Source organism: Archocentrus centrarchus, chromosome 15, assembly GCF_007364275.1.
Source record: "Archocentrus centrarchus isolate MPI-CPG fArcCen1 chromosome 15, fArcCen1, whole genome shotgun sequence".
NCBI classification, from domain to species: domain Eukaryota; kingdom Metazoa; phylum Chordata; class Actinopteri; order Cichliformes; family Cichlidae; genus Archocentrus; species Archocentrus centrarchus.
In genome coordinates this window covers 7333767-7352646 of record NC_044360.1, presented here as the reverse complement: position 1 = coordinate 7352646, position 18880 = coordinate 7333767, and the positions used below count along the sequence as shown (strand labels likewise).

General features: G+C 42.1%; 1 protein-coding gene across 5 annotated transcripts in view; it reads right to left on the bottom strand.

The window, feature by feature from the left end:
* Positions 1-18880, bottom strand: part of ehbp1 (EH domain binding protein 1) — a 183818-nt gene that overhangs the window by 11101 nt on the left and 153837 nt on the right. The window lies entirely within an intron of this gene.

The window sequence follows — 18880 nt, the reverse complement described above, 5'->3', positions numbered from 1 at the left end:
TTCAGCTGCTCTGCATGACTGATTTGGCAGATTTTTTACACCAGATGCCCATCCTGATGTAACCCCCAAGAAATCTGTGTATCATAAATCAAGAAAATTGTACAGTTACTTTATATAAGCAGGCAGGTGGGAAGTGGTGGTGTAAACTGCAAGACCGGAGGCCGTACTTCATGGTTAGTGTCATGTTTGTTTCTCATGTCCTATTTTTCATGTTTTCTTTCATTTCACTCTGTTTGGTTACATTTAGGCACCACAACTGCTTGGATAGGTTTACAGTTTGGGGTTGAAATATGACCACCTGGGAGAGAGACCGGTCTCACCATTGCTGCCCATGATGCGTGTCACATGACCAAAGCTAAAAGACACCCTGGGCGTGTCTCTCAGGTGTGAGCACCTTTGACTTAAACTGAAGTATCTGACCTCATGGGAATGGGGATGGCCTCACTGAGCAGTTAAAAAAACCCCCAACTTTTTAACAAAAAACACGATAATAATGCAGGATGTATGTGCAAAATGTCATCAGAAGCGAATTAATTGTTACAACACAATACAATATTTTTCTCATAAAATTATCTTAATCATTAGCTGCTATTTATTATTTACTTTAATTCCATTAACTATAAATTAACAATTTATTAGTGAAGGGTAGTGTTACCCATTTAGGTAAAATAAAAAGATTATACTTTTAAAGCTGTTATTGGCCAAATTTAAATATTCACCTACAGATATTTTATGACTGTACATATTTTCTAAGGGACGGACAGTATCAACAGTAATGAGGCTAAATGTGTGCTGGAGGGGAAAAGAGATGTCATAAAATAATACCAATCAAGATCTGTTTCAGTTTGCTTTGCTTTAATAATGTCTCACATGAGTTATAAATTTAAATGCACTTTATTCTTCATCAGAATATCTCCTGGTTGTTTAGTGCAGGAACAATTTGTCCTGCTGTAGGTTCGATTCACACTGTTTATGTCCAGAATTGGGATGCGAGCTCTGGAGGTCAGCTGAACAGCGACAGCAGCATTAATGCGACAGTCGGCGCGACTGTGAGGAGAAGAAATGGATGAAAACAGATTACGTTAAGAGGAGGTTCAGCAGCTGCTACGACGACAGGCATCACCACAGAATTAACACAAAGAGATTTTTATAACATTAATAATTAAAGGTGCTGCTCAACTCTGCGGTGGAGAAATGAATCTTTACTTTCACCTTGGTAAATGCAGAAGCCATTTTAAGAATGCTTTCATTTATTGTCTGAGTATCGCAGCTGCAGCCTCTGCAGCATTTATTTGATGAGAACCTGTAAACAAATGACTTAGCTTCTGAAGAGAGACGAAAATCAAAAAGAAATGTGTTTTTCCATCAAACACGCACACACACACCAATGTTCAGTGCAGAGCAGAGGGAGCATCGGGCCACTGCGTCACTGATGACAAAAGGCAGACGCGTGGATGTGTGTGTGTGTGTGTGTGGACACCGGTGAGTGTGTGGACATTTGTGATACTCTGAGCCAGCAGATGTATGTAATTTCATTTAGGAGAGGGGAGCGGGGAGGGAGAAGGAAAGAATGGGGAAAAAAAAACAAGCGAATGAAAGAAAGCTTCGGGATTTAGCGGAATCACGGGCTCATGGATTACTGTAGTCAACTTTGAAATGGACGACACTCGGAGGAGGGATAAAGCCGGCGCTGACAGGTCATTGTGCTGCCTCGAAGTCAAATAAAACAAGCAAATAATAATGGCAAATATTAAGCTCCTGTGACATTGTGGCGAGGCGGGCGGGAAGACGAGGGGGGATTATAAAGCTATATCCCCCACCGCTAGCCAGCCAGCTGCTACCAGCCAACCAGCAGCCACATTTTATGAAAGGAGGGAGGGGAGGCGAGGGGAGAGGAAGGCAGGGAGGTCAGAGGAAAGGTGGGAGAAGAGGGAGTAGAAAAGCGTAGAAGGAAGGAGAAAGGGAGAGATGAGGAGGGGAAAAATAGTGAATGTGAAAGCAAAATGGGATGACTGGTAGAGGGAAGGAGGGGGGGGGGGGGGTAAAGGCGAGCAGGTGAGCGAGGGGATGGAGGCAGGACGAGTGGTGCAGGACACTCGACAGCTGCTCAGCATCCACCTTCAACCTCCAGATGCTACATGAGTCTTAAACAGAGAGTGGGTATAGATGTGCTGGGTGCTAAACACCATTTCAATCAATTAACCATCAGAAAATAGTATTTTATTATATGTTTATTTAAAGTTTTGGGGAAGAAACATTAAAAAAAAAAATACCACTAAACTGAAAATAATTTTTGTTAGACTGAAACCTGTTTAATAATTGAGTGGAACTAGCAACAGTCTTCATATCTGACTATGTTTATCTGCCACTATTTAGTCTGTAAAATTTTGGAACAAAGAAACAAATGCCTATTTTTTTTAGCATCCCAAAACTCAAATATATTAATTAAAATTACAAGAAACAGCTGGAATCAAAGAACATTTGCAGTCTTTGATAAATTAAAAGATTTCAGATTATTAAAATAGTTTATTTCTACTAGCCTGCCTGCTTGATACATACTATACAAGTTTTTCTAATCTTAAACCTGAAAGTAAAGGTTGGTTCAGTTTTAGATAAAAGCCAAGGAGCTATAGTGTATAATTACGACTCTAGTGCAGGGTTGGGGTTTGATTCCCTTTGGTGCAACACTTTCTAAAAGGTTCTCTGCTCCATAAAAAAGCCATATGTTTATAGTGACAACAAACTGCTGAATGTTGTGGTGTATGAAGACAAATGGTGCAAATATCCTTGGCAGCCACCACTGACACTGTGTCTGCGAATCCAGCCTTGGCTCTGAGACACTGTGGATCCATGCTGGCTCTCAGGGGGCCATCTTGGATCAAAGCATCTGGCAGTTTGGCAGGTTGTATTCTGGGTCTTGCTGCTTGCCTTACACGCCACTTCTTAGTGCTCAACACAGAGCAGGGCAGAGCAGAAACAGGCCAAAATCCAGTGAGACTGAAGCCATAAATTTGGCACTGGTACAGTGTATGATGAGGACATCAAAGGGTTAGTCCTGAAGATGCACAGCGTTTATCGACATTAATATCATCCTTAGTGTTACTTCAGCTATCAATGTGACTGTGCTGGTGAGAAACACACAAGATACAATCAACTCAGACACACACACAGAGCTGAGATACAACTGATAGACATATTCCAACAACCCCTCTATCTGATTGCCTGTCTCCTTCTTCTCTTGTTTCACTCTCTCAGGCTCTCGCACAAACACTACCAGGATACAATGACACAAACTGCCGTGTTAGGAGGGAGGCTGCTATCCTCAAGGCATGAAGACAAGGATGGTTAGCATAGGTCACTGTGTGTTTGGAAGAATCCATATGAGAGATGGTGAGAGAGAAATAAAAAAAAAAAAAAAAAAAAGAAATGTAAAGAAGAAAAAAAAAAAGAGGGGGGGGTACAAAGGCAGCCTCTATAGCCAAATAAGATTAAGATAGCCATCTTGGCCACTGTTCCATTCAGTGTAGATAGCAATAATGAAACCACCCCAAGGCGGTCAAACTGCTGCTGCTGGTGGGCTGAGCTGGTTTGAATTGTGTGTACTGCTACTACATACTAAATTCATGCATGAGCATTAGTTTTACTGAGTAAACATGAAATGCCTTCAACTGGGAGCACTGCATGTTTGATTGGTGACTAAAGCTGCACTACACCTGCAATTACTGATCATTTTGATTCTAAATTATCTGCGTGTAGATTAGCTTCTTTTGGCTGCTCTCTTATTCGCGAGGGGTCACCACAGTGGACGGATCCACATGTTTGATTTGGCACAGATTTTTTACACTGGACGGCCCGGGGATTTCTGCCTCCTCCCTGTCTCAAACCAGACAAAGCCACAGAAAGCCAGAGTTTAGTCCCAATCAAAATGCTGAAACTAGGAATGCGTACTGATACTTTAACTTAAATGGCTAGTGAAGGAAATCATTTATATTTTATAAATGCAAGTAATCTGCTGGGTATAAAGGTGTTTGGCAGGCTGTAGGTGCTACACAGGCTTTGGGGACCCATGTCTACATGTTGCAGCTGTTTACCATCACCTGGGGCAGCGTTAAAAATATGTGTAATATCCTGTAATGTGGGTTATACTTTTTTTGTGTTTGCATTGTTATCTGTACTTTAGATTGGCCACTGCTGGAGGGTTATCATCATCATTATTTTATTTTTTTTAATCATTTGACCTATGCATGAACTGCTGAGTCATGTGGACATTAATGGGCAAGGAAAGAAGGCTGCTGGTTTTAGCACTGCTAATGTTAGCCAGACTCAGCAAGCTAATCTTTAAAATCTGATTTTCTTATTGTTTATTGTGATTAACAGTTTGAAATGGCTCTTTAATAGATGTGCAATATTTGCACATATATAATATAATATATGCACTGCAGTAAGATGATGAGCTGGATATCCTGCATTTGTCTTCCCTGGAGGAACTTCTGTGTCTTGAAGGAAGCAGCTTGTATAACAGAGGAAAATGAATGAGACAGAAAGAGAAACACATTAAAAGCTGTGATCACAGCACGTTCATCTCATTCCTTATCCCACCATTTTGTCATTTAATCCAATAGCTGCTAATCCAATTTGTCTATCGGACATATAAAAAGGCGGGGAGGAGGAGGAGAAAGAAGAGGAGGAGGGGAAGGGAGGAGATGGAGCTGAACTTCTCTTCTGCGCTCAAATCACTTTCTCAATTGTGGTTTATTTAGGGCCGACCTGCACTTGTGCGTGCCCCCCCCCCATCGTTCTCTCCATCCGAGCGTCAAGCCCGTCTGATATCAGCAGGGATCGGGGAAGATGAAAGCCAAAGACACATGAAAGAAAATGAGAGAAGGAGGAATAAAAAGAACAGGATGAACATTGTTTCCTGTGATTAGGTAAGAGCTCGTTAAAAGGCTGTCACTGCAGCGATGTGAATATGCATGACAGGGGCTGGCCTAATCAGAGAGGTTTGTGCCAAGGACCGAAGGGTGTGGGTGTGGGGGTGTGTGTGTGTGTGTGTGTGGGGAAGGGGGGGGGGGGGGGGGGGGTTGCGTGTAAGTAGCCTACTGAAGACTTGATTTAATTAATGTGAGGAGAGGAGTGTCTTGTTAGGAAAATAGACGGGGAGGGACAGAGTGAAGCTTGTAAGCAAGAGTTTAGGGCGCTCTCAAATTCAGGTTTGGCCATAAAACAGCATCACTTTTATAGTTTGATTTAAAGCTTACTCTCTTCTCTCTCTCTACTTCTAAAAAGCAGAACAACACTTAAGGTAAAGATGTATTCAAAGCTATGCACGCCAAGTGTTACAACACTGGTGATATGCCTAAGAATCAAACTGCCTAGCCTTTGCATGTGATTCTTCCTGCTCTCTCCTTTCCTATTCTCCTCTCCTCTGGAGTGGTGCTGAGGGCTATTTTTCCAGGGGAGTCTTGTACGAGGCCTCTTTTAGGTGTCCTCAATGGCACAATGGGTCCTAGCTCATAGAGCAGATTCCTGCTTTATTGAACCTGTGTATAATGTCTGGTGAATGGAACACATTAACCGATTCACACTCACCTCTTTCCCCCTTCCTCCCTCCAAACAGAGAAAGGAGAAAAGTAAAAATTCAGGAAAAAAAAAAAGAAAAAAAAAGAGAAGGGGGGAAAACCCTCCTCTCCTCTCACACTGGGGCACAATGAGTGCCTTTTCCACTGGTGTCATTTGTCAACCACTGCTTGCTTTACAACTTACAAAAGAGGTGGAGATAGGGGAGAGAGAGGAGGAGAACCGGGAGTGGGGTAAGACAGTTTCGGAAGCAGTGGCATGAATTAAATCAGATACACAATCATAAGTGGGGCTGCATAATTATTTGTTTCTGATTACACAATAACGGGAGGTCCATCTTTTAAAATACTGATGCTGGAAGAGCAATAGCACAGATCAGTAGTAACAGGAGATCAGAAAAAGACAAATGTTATAATATGATGCTGAATTAAAGAATTGTTGCCTGTCTAACACCTGTTTAAGTGTTTCCAGGCTGTGACTGAGCAAACTGGCTCAATGCTATAAATTGAGCAGGAGTAAAGTCAAATCAAAACACACCTGTACCTCAGTGTTGTACATCTCTGCTGATGGTGATGATAGTGGATATCAGGTCACATTAAACAAATGCGTTTTAATTTTAAGAATGTTGAATCCACTTCATTCAAAAACACCCCCTTTCAAACTGTAATTACTTGAAATTTATTGAGTAAAATTCTTTTGAGAGAAATAATTAATAAAATAAAATAACTGGGTCACTACATATGAAAATCAGGTAAATCTGACAAAGTTCAAAAACTTTGAGGCCCCATCTGAGTTACAGGCCCTCAAAGGACACAGAGGTAGGATGAAATTTTGTGGGGTTTTTTGAGGGCTTATTTTCCTAGTATTTTTCAGCCCTTATAATTTCATAAGTACAGGAGATATCCACAGTACATTTTCAGGGCTGAAAATCATATTTAAGATTTGTTACACCCACTCCAAGTGTCACAAAATCTATGACCAACTTTGAGCATCAATATCACAGAGATATCACAGTTTCAATAGCAAACTGCACCAGTTTAGCATCTTAGATACAGAAGGACAGAATCAAGGGTGGAATGGATGTCCAGCATGCATCTTTTTTTACAGCTCAGTGAAGATCTAAGATGGAGAAGTGCACATTTACACAAGTTGGGAAGATCTCTTGGAGACAGCAATCTAGCCAGAAAAAATTCACAGGGTAACCCTGGATATCGGACAACAGCTTGCTAATGCTAATTAGCCTGCCATGAACTGAAAACTGCTGGAACACCAGCATCACTGCCCACAGTGAACCAAGTTTTTCATTGCCATGGATTGTTTGGAGGAGCAAAGGTGGGGCTTTCAAACCTAAGAACACTGTACCAATGGTCAAGCATGGTGGTGGTAGCATTATACTGTGGGGCTGTTTTGCTGCCAGTGGTACTGGTCCATTGCACAAAGTGGATAATAAAGGAAGACTTCCTCCAAATTCTTCAACCTCAAATCAACAGCTACATGGTTGACACTTGGATACAACTGGGTGTTCCAACAGGACAATGATCCCAAACACACATCAAAAATGGTTTTGGAATGAATAAAGCAGGCTAATATTAAGCCCTGATCTCAACCCTATTGAAAATTTGTGGACGATGCTTAAAAGCCGAAACCAACACATTTAAATGAACTCTAACAATTCTGCCAAGAAGCGTGATCAAATATGCACCCAGAATTATGCCAAAAGCTTGTTGATGCTACCAAATGTGACCAGTGTAACCAAATACTAGTGGGACATATGTATATATTTGAGCCTGTATGTATATGCACACAGTCCACAGACATACAGTTAGTGTGGTTAGGTTAATTAGTGATTCTAAATTGCCCATTGGTGTGAATGTGAGTGTGAATGGTTCTCTCTGTCTCTCTGGGTTGGCCCTGCAACAGGTTAGTGACCTGTCCAGGGTGTACCCTGCCTCTCGCCCTAGCTGGGATAGGATCAGTGCTCCCACAACCCTAAAAAGGATAAGTGGAAGAAAATGAGATAAGATAAGATAAAACTTTAATGATCCCACAATGGGGAAATTTGCACATTACAGCAGCTCAGTACAGCGAAAAATGAAAAGGATGAGTAAAAACAAATGAACTAAAATAGAATAGAATAGAGAAACTATATGGGTAGAATGGGTAGATGTATACTTTTGGGGTGTCAAAATGCTGTTATAGCAAAGTCACTGAACAAATGCGTGAAGTTTGGCGGGTCTAGCTTGAACATTATGCACCAATGTTGTGAATTTGAGATTGTTCACGAGTTAATGTGTTCACAAGGTTTTCAGAAGACTTGACCTCTGACCTTTAGCTTGAGGTCAAGGTCGCCTAGACTCGTCTGAAATTTTTAGTAGATGCATCTATGGTGTGAATTTGAACATCCTAGATCACATCGTTCTCAAGTTATGGCCAACGTTAAAGTGCTGTTACAGGTTTATCATCATGCAGTCCTGATGATGAGCCCAGTTTCAGGGAGGTGAAGAGTCAGACTGTCAAATTCCTTTAAAATGAATAGGTCACCGTACATATTTAGCTCCTCTCATGTCACTGTTTGAACAGTTTTACTCAATATCGTGTTAAACAGATGATCTGTTTGTCCTGCTAACATGCTTCTTCCTTTGTATCCTTCACTCCTCACTTCTTTCCTCTCATCTGTAGACTCTCCTGCATATACAGAAACAGAAACGCGCACACATACCACTGGGCAAACACATTTGACCTCAGAGCTAACAGTAGACCAACCTCCAAACACCTCCACCTCAGAAGTTACGAACAGATGGGAGCTTCGGCAAACAGAGTTCACATAATAGACTGACTGAGGAGATGAAATGCTCATATTAAGAGGCTTCATTTTGCACACACACACACACGCTTAGACACATTTTCTGTTGCTTGAACAGGAGCTGAAGAGTGTATTTGCACAAGAGCACAAGTAATTTCTGCTCTCTCAACTTTCTCTACGTCTCATTTTAAATATTTAAATTGAACATATTTTATTTTAAAGGGGCTGAAATGTGCTCAGATTAGAACAAAACAAGTGACATTCCCCAAGTATTTTTCTAGCAGAACCAGCCAAGCCGTGACAATCACAAATATACACTCCCTCCTCTGCCTCGACTCACCCCCGAAGCATCTCCTCCTCTCTTTCCTCCCTCCCTCCCCCCAACTCCATCAAATTGTGTTTTTGCTACAAATCAATAAACATTATCAGAGAGTGGCAGACTATGGGCTGGTGGAGGCAGCCTCTGTCTGTTAAAGCCCAGACCGCCCTGTCTCTATCACAGCCTGGGTGAGAAGGCCAGGAGGAAACAGAAAGATGCACGCAAGAGAGAGAAAGGCAAGCAATGCGAGTCCACGAACGCACACACGAATACAAGTTATAGGGATTTACAGTATACATAAGATGGAAGCAGAGTGCATACAAACTGAGCCATAATCAAACACAGATATGCTCTATAATCAAACAGAGCATTTGGAGCATGTACAGTCCTGCAGAGTGAATTCTCACATCCATACAAACAGAGAAAACAATCACAGCGAGCAGACTGGAAGAGAAAGGAACGGCACTGAAGCATTGAGGTGTTTAAAAATAATCCTAACAGTGCAGCACAGGCTGTTGTGACCATGCCATTCAATGTCAATAAGAAATTAAAGGAAAAAAAAAAAAGAGAAGAGTCAGTCTAAAGTCAACAGCGACTTTAAACACTCCCTAACCCATTAGGCTGCTGTATCACCCACTCTATGCTTGTCAGCTCACTTTAGCTTTAGCGTCAGAAATCCCCATACTCTCCAACGCGCTACACGAACCATTTAACTGAGCCCTAAATAAGATGATTCTCAACCCGTCCCCACTTAGCTCGGGGCTGGAAAAGGAAAATCAGGGGGCTTGCCATACGCCATTTCTCAATTACCTTTCTCATTATTGTCACCCGTGTTCATTACTACTATTATCACCCTTCCCTTTCTGTTGCACCCCCCCACCCCCCACCCCCCACTTTAGGCTAGCTCAGGCCGTTGTGGCTGTCGTGTTGGATGAAGAGAGGGAGAGGCGCGGCAGAATTGAGAGCTTTTTGCAGGGCCGGAGCACTTCAGGTAATTAATATAGCAAGAGGGGGCAGATGAGAGGAGACAGAGAATATGTGAGTGTATGTACGCCTGTGTGTGTTTTTGCTGAAATGCCTGATTGGGGAGCTCACCTGCCGATACCCCCTAAAAGGTATTTCATTAGCGGGCCTTTTACCATACAAGCAGAGCAACAAAGCCTCGGTTACGCCTGTCTCCACTCCAACTCGACAGGGCCCTCCAGGATGTCTGTAGCTGTGTGTGGGAAGAGTAAAGAAGAGTGGAGGAGCAGAGAGGAGAGGCGAGGAGAGGCTATCCCTGTTCATAATCTCATGACAAAAGGCAAAAAGGCATCATCCTATTACCAGTGTGATCTTCACCAGCTCCTGCTAGCTCCTTTCCACAGGGGGCTCTCTTTTATTATTAAGGTGAGTGGGTGATAGGGAGCAGGAAAGGCGCCTGGCGCCTCCCTATTAGCCCTGGGACAAGAGTCGGTATGAAGGGGGAGAGAAGAGAAGAGAGACCCCATGCTAGGGTCCTGCTTGGAGTCTTTTTCTCTGTCTCAGAATGAGAGTCTTTCCTTGGACCTTTGGGAGGCGGCTTCTATTAGGCTTCAGCGCTACAACACAAAGTGGGAGAGATTCTTCAATCAAGCAGCTCAATGCCAGAAGCGATGATCACTGGGAAAACATCTTGAGCCCCACCTGTTGAAACTCATTTGTATCTGGTTCACGTTAGTCCTTAGCTCCATTGTTACAGTCAACGTGTCAGCAATCAGCCATAAAGGTGCAGGGCCAGTTGATGTACATTTATTCAAGCTATCTATTGAAGCTGAAGCTTGGTGGTTAACTCCTGATGGCTGATATCCACAGATAATCATACCATATGCCCGATGGACACGAGGACTCAATCCATTTGCATTTTTCGGTACACCGAGTCCTCGATGTTTTGGCTGATGCTCCTTAGAGCATAACAATACTAGTACTGTAGTTTCCGTTATAAAGTTACACAGGTATATTTTGAGTATCCACCAGCAGTGTGAGAAAGGAAAGAGGCTGGGGGAGAGAAACACAGATTAGCCTGTTTTTTTTTTTTTTTTTTCTTCCCCTGAGTGTTTTGTCTTGTGCTCAGTGGGGGTGCTTTCCTCTAGCCTCAGGTTACACAAGGGAATTGTGGGAAATAAAAGTAGGCTGAGCTTGGTTTGGAATAACAGCAATGCTTGACTTGGCATTAAGATGTATAGAAAAGATGTGGCTGCTTAATACAAATACACACAGATGGTGATAAGCTATGTTAGTGCCTTCTCCCTCACTCATAAACAACAAAAATTTTGTTTTCACTTCCTCCGGCCTTCACTGTGAAGTACCGCCAATGATCATTTTAAAATTCCTGGCAATTTATTGGAACAGTTTTTAATCTCTGATTTTACAACTTGTTGCCTGTAACTTATGTATACATTTAAGAAGCTGCCTGTGCTGCAGCTGCTTTACACTAATAAACTACAGGTACTATGGAGTACTACTGGGAGTATTTAAGGTTTCTTTTAAAATCAATGTAAAAAATATGAGTCATGCGCAAGTAAATGATGGACTGTATTTATACAGCACATTTCAACCCAATCTGAGCACTCAGAGCACTTTCTAAGTATAAGCCTCATTCACACATTCATACACACACTCCAATGCACACATCGGGGGCAAGTCCAGGTACAGTATCTTGCCCAAGGATAGTTTGACATGAGACTAAAACTGCCATAAATGTATTCATTTTTAACATTTGAAATGAGGAATTAATGTTAAATAGATCAGTCATCGATTGCACAGTGTCATACTGTACCCTTTATAAAGGTGTTTTTTTTTTTTCTAAAAATATATTACAATGTATTTCACAAAGGGGGCAGATTATAGGGAGAGTCATTTACAATCCCAGCAGTACATTTATGAGTCACAACATTTTTAACTGTAAAAATGTTTCCCACCATAAATTTGCCAATCTACTTCCACAGATTTTATAAGAACTGACCCATTGGTGTGGCAAGGCAAGTTGTGTGGTGTAATTTATGTTTTTATTATAAACTTTCTATTTCTGATCACTACAATGTAACGTTTTGCAGAGACTAAACTTGGTTTATTACTTTTAACGCTGATTTGGTCCAAAGAGTCAGTGAATAAGAGCAAGAGGAGCAAAGAGGGGTCACAGAGATGCTACTGATGCAAATACTGTGAATCCAAAATTAAAGCATTTTTTAAACATGTTTAAAATGAATATTTCAACACTAAATCAAAGCATAAACCATATATTCTTTTACACACACACACCCTTCCCCTTCAAAGTGATAGTTTCAGGATCAAGCTACAGTATTTGCTTGTGCTCATGGTGCTTGATGGAGGGATGATGCAAATGCCAACAAGTCGCGGCTCAGACTTGCGCCGCTGACGAATAACTACACTCACTGTTCCAGCAGGAGGACACTTTAATGATGAAGGCACAAACACACACGCACGCACGCGCACACACACACACACACAGTTTTCTGCATGTGTAAAGTCAAATATTTGGAAAGTCGTCTGACAGAGAGAAGTTTGAGGGACCTTTACAAAGTACAGATACTCAAGAGATGCACTCCATCCATTCTGACCACACATGCGCGCGCGCACGCACACACACACACACACACACACTCCTCCATTCTCCTCTGAAGCCCAGTAAAAAGCCTGTGATGACCTGGGTGTGTAGCTTATTAACCTCTTCATCAGTTCTTATCACCCAATGAATAGCCCAGTCATCTGCCCCTCCTCCTGAATCTTAGGGTGAAAATTTTCTCCTCACGTCAGGGCTATAATTCAATCCACACAAAAATCATTTAAGGTGCATGCGCACACACCTGCAAGTGCACACGCACACATACACACAGAAAGGGGATCAGTGGAAACATTTTGTCAGCCTTGTTCTCGGTACGTTTGCAGGACTGGCGTGGACCAGATGTTACAGAAATTCTCAAACAACAGAAGGAGTGTACATGGTGTGTTTGTGTTTGTGTGTGTGTGTGTGTGTGTGTGCGCCTTGTATGCCTGCCTGCCTGCAAGCATGCATGAGTGTGTGTGAGGGCCAGAATAAATTAATGGCTGATTTCTCCCCTTGCTTTGATGGCATTAAGAGCCCTCTTCTTCTCAATGTGCCGCGTTAAATGCTTTTCTCTCCCTCTCCTTTTCCATCCGTCTCTCCCTTCTTTTTCTTGACAAGCGGGGCCACCCAGCAGAAAGCAACTGATGCAAAACGCCCGAGTAATCTCCCCCTCCATCCACCACCACAACCACCACCCCTCCCCGCTATCTTTAGTCTTTGACACAGTAGCCATTATCTGTGGGATTTAGTTAAACCAAACCTTCATGTATTTGTTAGGCCCTGGGTTCGTTTTTTTTTCTTCTTCTTCTGACTGCTCTGCTTGAGTGTGGTCAGACTGGGAGGAATGGAAGGGGGGGTTACGTCATCAGTACAGCCTGACGGAGACTCGTGGAGGGGGTCTACAATGCCATCTAGCTGGATCCTGCTCATGATGTTAAAAATGTGCAACCTTATTTGTGTTGGCTGCTACGAGAACACTAAACTGAGACGTAACGGTTCAAACATGATTGATTAGTTTAAGACAAACCATAAAAAAACAACAAAAACTGCACTATAGGACACTTCTGTTCTGCATTATTAACCTAATACTGATTGCAGTCAAACACAGAACCAAAAAAAAAAAAAAAAAAAGACTTGTTTCTTGACCTTTTAATAAACAAAACTCTGAAATCAAATCTGCATAAAACAGGACTGGAATGATCCAAAATCTTTCCCTAATCTATGTAAATATTCTAACCAATGTTATCAATAATCAAGCCTGAAACCATTGCAACTGCGCTAATGTAGCTACAATTCAGGCCATCTAAACAGGTGCTTGACTAATAAACAGTTTATTCTGCATTAGAGATACATGCATTCAATTGCACTGTTTTATGTTATCCAGTTGTAATCTCATAGCAACTATCTCCTACAACACAATCACAAATAATATAAAAGGTCAGTCTTATTTCCACACTGAGGTCCCTCAATGAATAACAACGAGGCCTTCCTCTCTGCCACATGCAGCTACAGAGCTAAAAAAGCAGTGTAACCGAATCATGTTGAAACTTGCAGGTAAGCCATGGCTCGGCAGGGCTAAACTAAGGTTAAGCCATGTGGTTTAGCTTCCCGGGAATGTGTTTACACACACACTGAGGTGTGAACCATTTAGGGAGCTTAGAGGGGTGGAGAAACACGAGTTGATTTAGCGCTAGTGTAAACTCTGGTACCTGTTGACGGGTGTTAATTGGGACAGCTTAAGACAAACAGCATAAATCTGCAGGGATTCTCAGGTGGGTCGAGGAATCATCAAGCTGCAGGGGATCGAGCACTGGGACACAATAAGGCTGGGTGTCAAGTTACTTTTTTCAATTAATTTCAAACTGTTAAGAATTAAGAGCGGGCACCAGATGTCCTTAATCATGACAGCTTATTCTTTAATCTAATATGAATAAAAAGATGCAAATTTCAGAGGTTAGAGTGACGTGACAAAATTATCTCAAAAGAAATTCCACTGAAGTAATTTCTGCTGGGTTTGGATCTAGAAGACAAAAAAAAATGAACAAACACCAACGAACTGCGGTGTTTAAAATGACAAAAAACTAACAGCACTGTTTTTTTGTTTTTTTTGGGGGGGGGGAGGTATTATAAATAAAATGTCAAACCTTCCATTAGAAAGACCAACACATATTCTGAAAAACAAAGGAAATATATTAGAAAAGGCTGGTGGACCTTTTTTGAACTATTTTTAAAGATTTGAATCTCAGTCACTCTGTAATGCAAATTATGCAGTGTTTACATTTTGAATGAACATAAATGTTTTTATTAATATTTCTTTCTATACTTGCACTTTAAAAAAATATATATGAAAAATACATTATCATGTATGAATAAGAGGTTTATTTCCTGTTCATTTTCTTCACCCTTTGGTGACATTTATGTTTTTAAAATGGTAAAGATTTGAAGTTTTTGACAATTTTTTGTAGGTTTGCTACTTTCAGGCAACAAAGATGCAGATAATCTGTCAACTAGTAACAAAATATACTACAGTATGCCTTCATAAACAACAGTTTACAAATTAAATTTTGAAGGAATAGCCACCATTTTAATCTTTAACTGTGAGACACACACACACACACACACACACACACACACACACACACACACACACACACACACACACACACACACACACAGGTTAAGCCACCTGTAGGTAGAGGAGTTTTGTGAATGAAGTAGTGAGAGTTTGTCAGATGGAGAGAGCAGTGATAACCCCCCCAGTGGAGGACCCCACCGCCACCCCCACTGACAGACAGCTGCAGTCTTTTTAGCATAAGTGGCTCCGCCTGCTCCATTAGCAAAGAGAAGAAGGAGGGTGTGTGTGTGTGTGTGTGTGTGGATGGTGGGTGGGAGGGAGTTCAACCCCCTTGGGGTAGATGTTAGAACAAATTTGAGGGGTGTCATATTACACGGCTTGTGACAAGAGGCCGAGGGGAAGTGAACGATGAATTTACTTAATGAATTAATCTGTGGACCAGTAATGGCTCTGCTAACAACATTAGTCATCCTTCTTACATCACCGTGTTGCAATTCCTCCCTCATCGCTCCCTGTTCCACTCCTCCATCGGCTTTTTACTCTGCTTCCCCTCTGAAATCAGCTTCTGTGTCCCGTGAATAAGCATATTTAACTAGTTAACGCTTCACAACTACCAAGGAATGAAGTCTTTAGATTTCTTGATAAATACTCAGACTGTACATTGTTGTTAATGTGTTAATTAACACACGTTTCAATGTGGAATAGCCGTTACTACTGACACCAACAGCAGGCTGATGAAGCCTCTGATCCAATACACAGATGCAAAATTGCTGTGTTTAAATAGACATTTAAATGGAAATGTATTGGGAAAGACAGCTGTTGGTATTTGTAGCCTGGAGTGCTCATTACAATGGGGAAATGGGGAGGAGTGTGTGTGTGTGTGTGTGTGTGTGTGTGTGTGTGGTGTGTGTGTGTGTGTGTGTGTGTGTGTGGTGGGTGTGTGATTACAAGCAGCTGTGTTAGCAAGTGAATGGTGTAATTACTGGCCAAACCTCTGTCATTAACCTGAATTGTGGAGCACCACCACATCAGTTACCATAAGAAAGCCTTGATTAATTGACTGCAACGCTGAAATTCAATTATGTCATTGGGATGGAGTTTTTAAATTAAATAATAATCAATTATATAATAAAGGAAAAACATAAATATCTTAAGCCAATAAGTGTTTTACAATTCTAATGTCAACTTGGCAATAGGTGAAGGCAAGATAAAGTTCAGGAAAATATAAGCACAGGTGGCACAAAACAGGTGGATTATAATGTGACAAGCTCAAATAATAACAGTCTAATTTATAACACAAAAATAATTTAATTAAAAAAAATGTGCTTTGAGTTTATCTGGTTGTGTGGATCACTGTGCTGCTAAAAAGATTATTTTTCTGTCCTGTGTGTAGCTGTGGGTGTACGCATGTGTGTAATTTCTGCACTCGCTTGTCTGTGACGACGTGTTTGGCAGCTTGCAGCGTGCTTTGGACCGGCTGCTGCATGGGGTCTCAGGCAGAGAGGCAGCTGATGAAAGCATTGGCGGGATGCTCCAATAAAGAGCAGATTATCATAAGCGGCCATTGTCCACCTTCGAATTCTCTCCAACAACCTACCCCCGCCCCGGCCTCCTCATCCTCACTTACTCACTCTGTGGCAGAAAATGTTAATCAGCGCTATCGTTGGCAGGAAACACAGATACACTGACTGGCCCAGTGAGTACAGCTACCTGGTTGTGAGTAACAGCTATAAAGAAAGTAAATACAGTTAAATGACACCAATTCATTTCTGCTTCAGTTTACAAACAAACTTAACTTGCATATCTCTGCACTAAGTAGCTACCCCCTCCTTTCCCGGTGACTCCATCCACCCGGCTCGTTTTATCTGAAGATTCTCAGACAATGCCTAGAGGATCCCATTCCCTAATCTTCCTAAAAATCCCCCTTTCATCCCCACTGTTAAAGAATGTATGAAAGGCTGACACCGAGCTGGAGAAGAGGGACGGGGGGGGGGGGGGGGGGGGGGGGGGGGGGGGGGGGGGGGGGGGGGGCTCAGTGCACATCTGGGAGTAGGGTGGTGTCACTGCGCTGGACTTTGGGGGTGCTGGATGGGAGGAAGACAGAAGTTGCAGGGGAGGCTGGAGCTCTGCGCTGGTCGCTTGTGCACAGTCCCCGCAAGTAATTAAATTGTTTTGCTGCTCAAACATTCAAATGGCCGAGGAGATTAGGGACATGAGCGGGAAAGGGAGTCTATGTGTGTGTGTGTGTGTGTGTGTGGGTATGTGGGGGGTGTTAATCTGTGTTCTGACCCATTTGAACCTTAGAGTCACACACATACACACACATACTTCACACAAAACAACAAAAAAAAAAAAAAAAGCTCAAATCCTTTGTTTTGTTCCCTCAAAGGCAAGAAAAAGGCAATGGGGTTTTAAAGGAGTGATCCCTAGATTTCTTTTCTTGCCCCATAGGGAAGAACGGTGCATTTACTCCTGAAGTGAATTCAAGATGACCACAAACACATTCCAATCGCGGTCTGATACAAAACCGTTTGATTGAAAGTGAGTGCTTTTTTCGTAACCCTGACAACAACAAGAAGAAAATGACCACAGGCTTCGAAAAAGAAGGGAGCACATCTTCTCCTAGCTGCGTCTATCTCAGTTGCCATGAGCTCAGCTTACGAACTGAGTCTGTGATTATGGATAAACAATGGCTGCAATCTCTCCGCTCGACTATTTCAATCAGAATTCACAGTGGACAAGCTTTCAGCATAGCCTGTGTTTATTCTGGGAGACTCAGGAGGAGAGGTGCATGTGAAACTTAATGGTACTTGATTCATTGAAGAACTTTTTCTCTATCTAAGAAAAGAAAAAAAAAAAAAAAACAATCAGGAAAATGTGAAAAGCACCACCTGAAAAACAAAGTGACCGCTGATTAAAGCCAACACTAAACCCTCTCTCCCTCCATCTTTCAGTGTGTGAACTGTGGAGGGTATTATACTCTAAACACTTTTTCTTCTCTCAGTGCTGAAAGATTAGACTGGTTATCCCATTAAAGTTGGTAAAATGCCATTCTTGTGTCTTTAAGCTCTCGTATAGGAGGTCAAGATGAGTCTGCCTGCGCTTACAAGGCGGGCACGGATGTAATCTGCCCAAAGTTACAATAATTAATGTTAAGCTTCTTCAGCAATACGTTTGTGAAAGAACCGGTCCTGATAATATACTTAAAGCTGCACATGCTGTTTGTGTTGCCACGACAAGGAAAGGCAGAGCCTGACGTGCACGCGTACTTGTGAGAGTCCCTCTGCCACTCACGTAGCTGAGCTTAAATCTTTAGTCAAACTATAAGCTGATGCTGCCACAATGCTGGATTAGGTCGACAGGCATGGGAAAGAGAGTGAGAAGGCGGCTCACTTGATGCTAAGGAAATATAAACTACACACGCAGCTACAACAGCATCTGTGGCGCTACAACTGAGGGACACATTGCTTTAAAAGGCGAAATCAATGTGAAAAGCAGTCATCGGTAAATTTCAATATAACAGAGTGGCATTCATACTGATTTATAGATAGAAGGAAAAAACTCCTGAAACAAAACAGTTAGATGATTAAAACTTGGACAAATGGGATTCAGAGCCACAGGTTGACATTTAAGCAGCTGCAATCCTCCACACAATCACATGGCAATTCAAAGCGGCCAGCAGCCCTTTCCAATGTGAAGGCATTGACAGTCCGTGCTGTCCCTTCCTCAGATCCTGAGGGGGATACGGGCTGCATGTGTAAAGTACATTAAGCTCTTGCCAGATTCCTTCCTTGTGCCATTCTCCTCTCGTCGACTCGCAGACACAAAGGCAGATTAAAGGAGCGCGCGCCATAAAAACCCTGTGTCAATCTTATCGGCTTCGAGTGCAATTTTTAAATGTATGTTAATCTGGGAGAACTAAAACTCATTCTCTCCTCTCTCTCTGCTTGTTTATCTCTTATCAAATGCGCAGTAGGTGAGGGGCAGCTTTGCGGTGCAGCTAAGTGCCATTATTTGGAT